Source organism: Nannospalax galili, unplaced genomic scaffold (genome assembly GCF_000622305.1).
Source record: "Nannospalax galili isolate Female #2095 unplaced genomic scaffold, S.galili_v1.0 scaffold25, whole genome shotgun sequence".
Taxonomy (NCBI): Eukaryota; Metazoa; Chordata; class Mammalia; order Rodentia; family Spalacidae; genus Nannospalax; species Nannospalax galili.
This window is the reverse complement of record NW_008355642.1, coordinates 7,006,388-7,014,529: the sequence shown is the minus strand read 5'-3', so window position 1 is coordinate 7,014,529 and position 8,142 is coordinate 7,006,388. Positions and strand designations below refer to the sequence as shown.

Genomic DNA, 8,142 nt, shown 5'->3' with positions numbered 1-8,142 from the left:
ATGTATGCTCTTATGATATTATGTTGGCCCCTTTAATCTTTGGTTATACTTCCCTTTTGGGTGTTTAAGGACATACAATTGGACCAGATAAACTGATTTGTTTTTACTCTTGAGGTCGTTAGAGGATCTAACTTGATGATAGTTTCATTTCCAAAGATGATTATTTTTCCTCAGCTGTATCTAGATTATTATTTACACTAACAGAGGCATTATTTTTGATTCATTATTCAAAAATATTTTATAAAATAAATAAAGTACTTGAAATAGTACACTAGCAATAAAAATTTTGTAAAATATGAAGTATCTCAATTCATACAAATTTTCATAATATGTATTTATGGTTTTTAAAAATATTTTATTCATTATTTTTTATTTTATGTGTATGAGTGTATTGCCTGCACGTAGGTGAGTGCACCTTGTCATGCAATGCCCGCAGAGGACAGAAGAAGCCGTCAGATCCCCTGGAACTGGAGTTACATACAGTTGTTGGCTGCCATGTGGGTGCTGGGATTTGAACCCGGGTCTTCTGCAAGAACAGTCAGTGTTCTTAACCACTGATCCATCTCTCCAGCCCTGATTTATTGATGTTTTTGTGCATTTCTTACATTTTAATCGTATTTCGACCTCCTCTTCCATCCATACCCACCATAGCTCCCCCTCACAGGGTTTTATACATTCTGTCAGATGTATTAAGATATATTAAGGCATATGAAGTCAAGCTCTTGTACCCAGATGTTCCTTGGTGCAAGTTTATCCACTGGAATCTAGTTATCCTATCTAGAGTCACTCCCTTAAAGAAGAACTCTCCCTTATCCAGCAGTAATCAATTGCCAATCATTCCTCTGCTAAGGCTGAGACCCACTGCCTATTCCCCCAGTTCTGTGATGGGTTTTTGTCTGCTTGAGTCTGCCTGAGTCTGTGTACGCTGTCACCATTATTGCGAGTTCATATGAGCGAGTCCCCAGAGAACTAGAAAATTGTTTCCTTATGTTCATGCACCAATCCTGACTCTTAAAATCTTCCTGCCTCTTCTTTCTCAGCGGTCCCTGAGCCATAAAGAGTGAGATTTAATATGAGTCTTATCTAGACACACAAACTCTGCAGTCTCTTATTCTCTACACCTTGGCCAGTTGTGGCATTCTGTGTGCATCACATTGTGTTGCATGAAGAGGCTTCACTGGTGAGAGTTGAGAGATGGATTAGTACCTTTTCTACCCTTGTTTCACTGTGTTCCATGAGCTTTAAATACAGAGATTCCACTGTAGATGTGTAACTTAAGGATGGTATCTCTCAGACATTATATTTTCTGTGTGTGACCACTGGTGGATCTCTGAAATAGTTGATATCAGTTGCAAAAAGAAATTTCTTTGATTATTTGTGAGTGGTATATGTGTCTGTAAATATAAGGATCCATATTTAGCATATTCTAAGAAATTACATGTGTCTAGGTATATGACAGAGATAAAATTTTTTAATATTTCTTTTATTTTTGAGAATCATTCAAGAGTATTACCTTTGCATTATTCCATCACTCCCAGTTCCTTACCGACTCCTGCCATGTCCCCCCATTCTCTCTCAATTTCTTTCCTTTTTTTTATATATGGCACTGAATCCATTTAGTGGCGCTCATGTGTACCCATTTTAAGTTTGCCCATTTGGGATTAGATAACCTCTCAGGAAGCTAGTCCCTAGGACAATCTGTTAGGTTTTAGAGGTTTCATTGTAGATTTGTCACTTAGTGATGGGCACCTCCTAGTCATTTATGCTTTGGATTTTACCAGTTGTGTAACTTTGTAATAGTCTCCATCTATTGCAAAAAGAAGCTTCTTTGATGAGTGGTGAGAACACTTGTCTGCAAATATAAGGATATTCATTTAGAATATAGTAAGAAATTAGGTTAGTCTACAGAAGTAACAGAAGTGTGTTTTTCTCTAGGGTCTATACTTCTCCAGTCATGTGTACTTGGCTATGTTTACAATTCATGCATGATTTCCTTCCCATTGAGTGTTCCTTAAGTCCAATTAAACAGGCGTTTATTACCCCCAAGATAAATGTACCACTACTGGACCAACAGTGAGAGATGGCTCACCAGTCATTGTTGTGGTTCTTAGATTTTATAGCTGAGAAGGATTATTGATTGGCTTTCTCCCTCGGCAGCTGTGTAGTATCTTTTAAAACTATGAGAGCTAGTTTTGGAGGACAAGTCATCCGTGTCAGTTCTAACCCAATTGCTCCAAATCATGGGTCTGCAGTATGTCATGTCTTCAGCAATAGGGGCTTATGTTAAAGTTCTGGAAGCCAATCAAGTGATGGGAGTCTCTTGGAAGCAAAAACTGAGATTTCTCTTGCTAAGCACTGTAATTTTTGTTATATAAGCTTCAGCTATACATATGCTCTCACATTTATATGTGTATTTCTCAGTAGGCTTATTAAATACTCCATTTCCCTTTGCTTTTTATACCACTTAAGAACTACTTATTTCTCTTTTCCTCTCTTGTCACCAGGGGCATTATATATTTCTGTTCCACTGTTTTGATTTCTTCAATCTTTTTTTGATTCTTTCTAGAACTTTTGATTTCTTTGTATATATTACCTGTTTGGTTCTTACATGTTCCCCAGAATTTCCACTAGAATTCTTAATATATTTTAAAGGAATTTACATTTAAATCATACCTATTTTAACAGTTCCTTGTTAAATATAAAATACCTAAGGTATCACTCTGATGTTGATGCTTTAAACTTTTAAAATATTTTAATGTATCTCCTAATTTTTGACTAATAAGCCAACATGATTCACTACCATGTAAAAGAAAGTGAGTCAATTTTGTCTTTAGGGTGAGGTCTTTACATTTTCCTGACTAACAATTGGGCTTTATCTGCTGCTCACAGTAACTGTATGTTCTAAATGCTAAAATTCTTTCAGGTGTGTTTGTTCTTTATGCCACTTTTGTTTTTAGCAAGTTTCAAGAAACTTCTTTATAATAAGATCTGAATTGTACAATTATTTCATCTATAATATACTCTTATTCTTTTCAAAAAATTACAGTTACTTATTTGGGTAAGGGCATACACACATGCCACCTGTGTGTGTGTGTGTGTGTGTGTGTGTGTGTGTGTGTGTGTGTGTGTGTGTGTGTCTGTGTGTCTGTGTCTGTGTGTCTGTTAGAAGACAACTTGCCTGAGTCAGTTCTCTATTTCTACCATGTGGGTCCTGGTGATCAAAGTGAGATTTCTTCTTAGTAGCAAGCACCTTTACCCACTAAGCCATCTAAATGGCCCCATTATTATGTATGTTTTACGGAAACCTTATCACTTTACTGGTAAGATATGAGGCAGGGGAGCTATTTTGTAGTTTTACATTTGGATCTCAGTCTTTTAGGTAGCCTTGTCCCTAGACAGACACCTTCACACATGCATATGATCTTCATTCTTACCCTTCACTAGTCAAAGCAGGATTACTAGAGGAGCTAAAGTTGACATTTTTTCTTCCTGCCTATTAGAGGTTTTGTGAGGCCTATTGTGTTCAAAACAGTTACTGACTCTAGTATGTTTCTGTGTTCCCAAATAACTGTGATTCTGTGCATTCACTTGTCATTACCTTTTTTTGTGGTGGAGGTTTCCTCAGTGACATAAACTAGCTAAGGAACCTGAAAATTGTTGCTTTTTTAGGTTTTATTCACCTTTTCCTTTTTGTAAGGATGGTCATGATGACTTTCAAGCCTTTTTCACACCAGAGAGATTTTTGGAGTAGAGGTATGGCTGATAAGGTTGAAGTTCATAACTAATTTATACTTGTGATTCTAACCATCTGCTCTATCTTCATGATGCAGAAAGTTTGGATTTCCTAAAGATTGTTAAACAGATGCGTATATACCTCAAGTGATAGTACAGATTTCAGGTGAATGGAAGTTATTCTGGGTGTGGATTAGGTATTCAATCAAGTGATCTCAGGATCAAAAGTTACTCATTGGCTTTTGGTCACATGTCTGCTCTGTGACTGACCCTCAGAATCAGGGGAAATATTTAACCATCCTGATCTTCTGGCCATGAGGAATGAGTTGTATGTTTTGAATTGCAGTAGATGGAGCATGAACACCATATCAAATGAATTAAAAAGTTTTCATGGGTAATCAGTTGCCCAATAGTTCTTCAGCTAAGATTTGGGTCTGCTGCCTATTTGCACAGATTTATGCTGGGTTTTTGTCTGCTTGAGCTTGCATGGGTCTTGTGCATGCTGACACCAGTGCTGTAAGTTCATATTCGCAAGATCCCAGGTAGCCTGTAAGACTTTGTACTGAGGGACGTCTGGGGACAGTAACTTGACTCAGTAGCCTAACGTAAATGGCACAATGCATGAATTCCAGTGAGGTGCTTTGGGAGGGTGGTGGTAGGTAATGGGACATAAAAATGATTAAGATGTTGTGTATGAAACACACAAAATTCAATAAACTATTCCACAGATATGAGGATAACTCATGAGTCAATTTTGGATACCGTGGTGCATATTTGAAGACAGAAACTGCAAGATCCAAATGATCAAGCAGCAGGTTACTTTAAGAGTCCTTGTCCCAGACATTCCCCAGTGCAAGTCCATCCACTGAGGTCTAGTCAGCCTATCTAGAGTCCCTTGTTTTAGGAAGATCAGCTCTTTTTCACCTAGCAGCTAACAGTTGCCAATATTTCTTCAGCTCAGATTGGGGTCTGTTGTTCATTTCCCCCATTCTATGCTAGGTTTTTGTCTGCCTGAGTTTGATGGGACTTGTGTATGCTGACACCGTTGCGGATGACAGAGTATATAGGCTCAAGGGGGTGGTATGGGAGGGTGCCAGTGGGTATAAAGATGATTAAGATCGATTGAAATGTTCTGAATGAAATACACCAAAATTCAGTAAAAATAAACTTTAAAAAGTCTTGTTCAATAAATGTTTCTTTTATGCATTCAAGCATCCCTACACAGGTACTGCTTTCATAATATATCTGTATCCAAAGGAGGGTGAAAGGGAAAGGACCTGAGGTTTATGGGCTGAAATTAGGTTGTTCATGCAAGGATATTTTACAAAAATATTGCTCTATAAGGGAACAGTGAAACTATAAAATGAAGCTGAACAACTGGTGTTAGACAACTCCAGCAAGGGTGACCCTTAGAGAAAAGTTCAAGTTGATGGAGTTTATTTCAGTCATCCTAGAACCAATGAGTAATAGGGCAAGTATACATTATGGTAAATGTTAGGAATGTGCATGCATCTGAAACTTTGATAGTTTTCTAATTATTCTTAGAACTACCGTCTTGAAACTTGATTTATACACTTCGAAGTTTTTCACGCAGTAGTTTTCACAATTAAACCGGTGCTGGACAGTGAAATATGGTAACACATTGTGTCTGCTAAGTAGGGATAGGAAAGATGTCGCGACAGCATTAAGTTTACCAGCCAATAGCAAGAAATCCTGGAAATAAATGAAGTCATGTGCCTGAAAAATGTTTGCAGTTCTACGTACATACAGAGATACAGGTAGAATGATGAAAATGTGACTTTGTGAATGGTGGATGGATGGGAGAAGGTAGATGGCCATCTATGTTTGGTGACAGCAAAGATACTTTATGGTTTCTTCTGATCAAAATATATCTCAAAATATGCTAAGATTATCATGAGGCTGGACTCTTAGGAGCTATACATTTTCAGTAGGTTAAAGTACTCATTGCTGGAAAGCAGTTAATGAATTTGTGAAGATTTATTTTTAGCTGATTAGTCCATTAGCAACATACCTTACTAAACAGAGCAAGATGTCCTAGGGAGATAAGATTCAGGATTGGGAAGATTTAGAAATGGGAACTATTCTCTATGTTGGATGACCACTCTATATGGTGCTGCCTCCAAGAATGTAGTGAAAACCCCCTGCTTCTGGATTGTGGCAAATTAGATGGCAGATAATATTATCCTCATATTATAAAGTGGAGAAATGAGTCTTTAAAAAGTTGGACAAATTTTCCTAAGATCTCAAAACTGAAGAAAACCCTGAATTTGAAGCTAGAAATGTCTTGACATAAAGCTAGTCTTCCTTCTCCTCTTTCTACATCTCCACAGAGGAATAAAGGGGTCATCAAGAAATTTTCATATGTCCCAGTTTTGTAAAAAATCACATATGCATGCATGCATGAATGCATGCATACCTGCACACAAACCTATTTCCACTGGACACAACCAGTCAATTAGACATCTGGACGACTACTGAGAAAGCACTGGACACTGTTTAGGTTTACCTCAAAGACATGCACAGATTCTAGCCTGCACATTGTCACTTTAAGTTCTCATGCATATTTTAGCTTTTATTCCTGAGAGCAAAATCTGTGATTAGGGAAAGTAAAAATGATTAAAATTAATAGCATGTGGACTCTATCCCAAATGACAGTAGAAAATGAGCTATTTGTCTTTGAATAAAAACAAACGTGTGGGCTTTTGCTTGCCCCCACCACCTCTATGTGAGAGCAGAGCAGCTCAGTTTTCATTTTCCTTTCCTCTCAAAATGCCCAGAGGGACCATATTTTTGTTTAATGATCTTCAGTATGATTCTTTAGAAATCTGAGGCTATCAGCGTTGGAAGCAATGCGAAAATAATTGCGGATTATTGTTGTATGACGTTAGTGGCAGCTGGGCTGATTTTTTTCTCTCTGTTTAGACTTTCTTCTTCATTTTCCCAGAAACCTTATATCCCGAGGTTTAACTCAGCAACAAATTTCATATAGGTGATAAACCTTGCCAGACATAGTATGTAATGTAATTTTAGACAGACTCTTAACTGTTCTTCAGAAAGACCCTAGGGAACAAAGCAGCCTTATATCTAGATGTCCTCTATAGTATTACTTTTATTTACTCTCTAAATGTGTTTGGGTAGTTGTATTGGACATAAAGTAAGCATATCTCTTAAATATACCTCTGAACTTAAGTGCCAACTTTTGTGTTTTGTTGTCAAATCTCCTGCTAACAGAAAAAAAAGGTTATGGTAAAAAAGCTGAAAAATCAGTACTTTCTTTCACAAATAATTTACAAACATGTACAGGCACTCACAGCTGGGGATTTAGAGTCAGCACAGATTCCAAAATTTGTGAATACTTTAGATGTGTCTATGGACTGTGGGGGTTAGGAGGGTTAGAGACAGATGTTATATACACTAGCGGGGGAAAAGGAGACATTTTCAACTATTTTCCTCATAATCTGCTTCACAATCAATTTTATTATTCTCTCAACTGACAGACACAAAATGTAGATGATAAAATATTTCCATCATAACTATTCAGTACTTCTGTATTACTATGTCCTGTGCTACCACTGAAGTGTATGCAATATTTGGCTTATATTTTAGTTGAAAAATTTGAATGAGGACTACAGACACTGGGATAATATAAAAACATAGTCTGAGTAAATTCCCAAATCAAAGCTACTTAGCTGAATATTCTTACATACATGTCTGCCCTGTGCTTGTTACTCTCAGGAAATGTGGTATACATTCCATTCTAGTGAAGTTCAGTCTAGTAGTGAGATGCTCTCACTTTTCCATCAGGAGAGTAAGATAATTATTATCAATAGTCAGATTCTTTTTTTTTTCCCTTGGTATTTTTGACACAAGGTCTTCCTGTAGCCCCAGCTGGCCTGGGATTCACTATGGAGACCAGGCTGGCTTTGAACTCATAGCGATCTGCCCGCCTCTGATTCCCAAGTGCTGGGATTAAAGGCATGCATCTATTTTTTTTTCTGTTATTGTATTCCACTGACCTGTAAGTGGTTGATTTCTACCTGTTGTTTCTATAACAAATGCAGCTTTGTTTTTACCTAGCTGTGTTTCTAAAGAGCTCCTTAACTATAATTTTCTAGACTTTTTCCCTTCTGTGCATGAGGAAGGGGACTCTAGAGTAACAGTATTAGCTATTACAGAAAAGAATATTTAGTGAAATAATTATGAATTTCATTACCAATGTAAAGGCCTGTAACAAATGTTTAAAAATATTTAATGTTCTCATGGATTATGCTAAATGGCCAAATGAACTGTTGTCTCTTAGGACTCTTAGGAAAGACGTGGATCAGTTAGAAAGAAACAGGGTATTAAAACAATGTTTAGTAACATAACATTACACATTATAACTCTTGT

The 8,142-nt window shown here is 37.1% G+C and overlaps 1 protein-coding gene across 1 annotated transcript in view; it reads left to right on the top strand.

Annotated features, from left to right (window-relative positions):
* Il1rapl2 (interleukin 1 receptor accessory protein like 2) overlaps positions 1-8,142 on the top strand; it is a 1,274,770-nt gene that overhangs the window by 661,176 nt on the left and 605,452 nt on the right. The window lies entirely within an intron of this gene.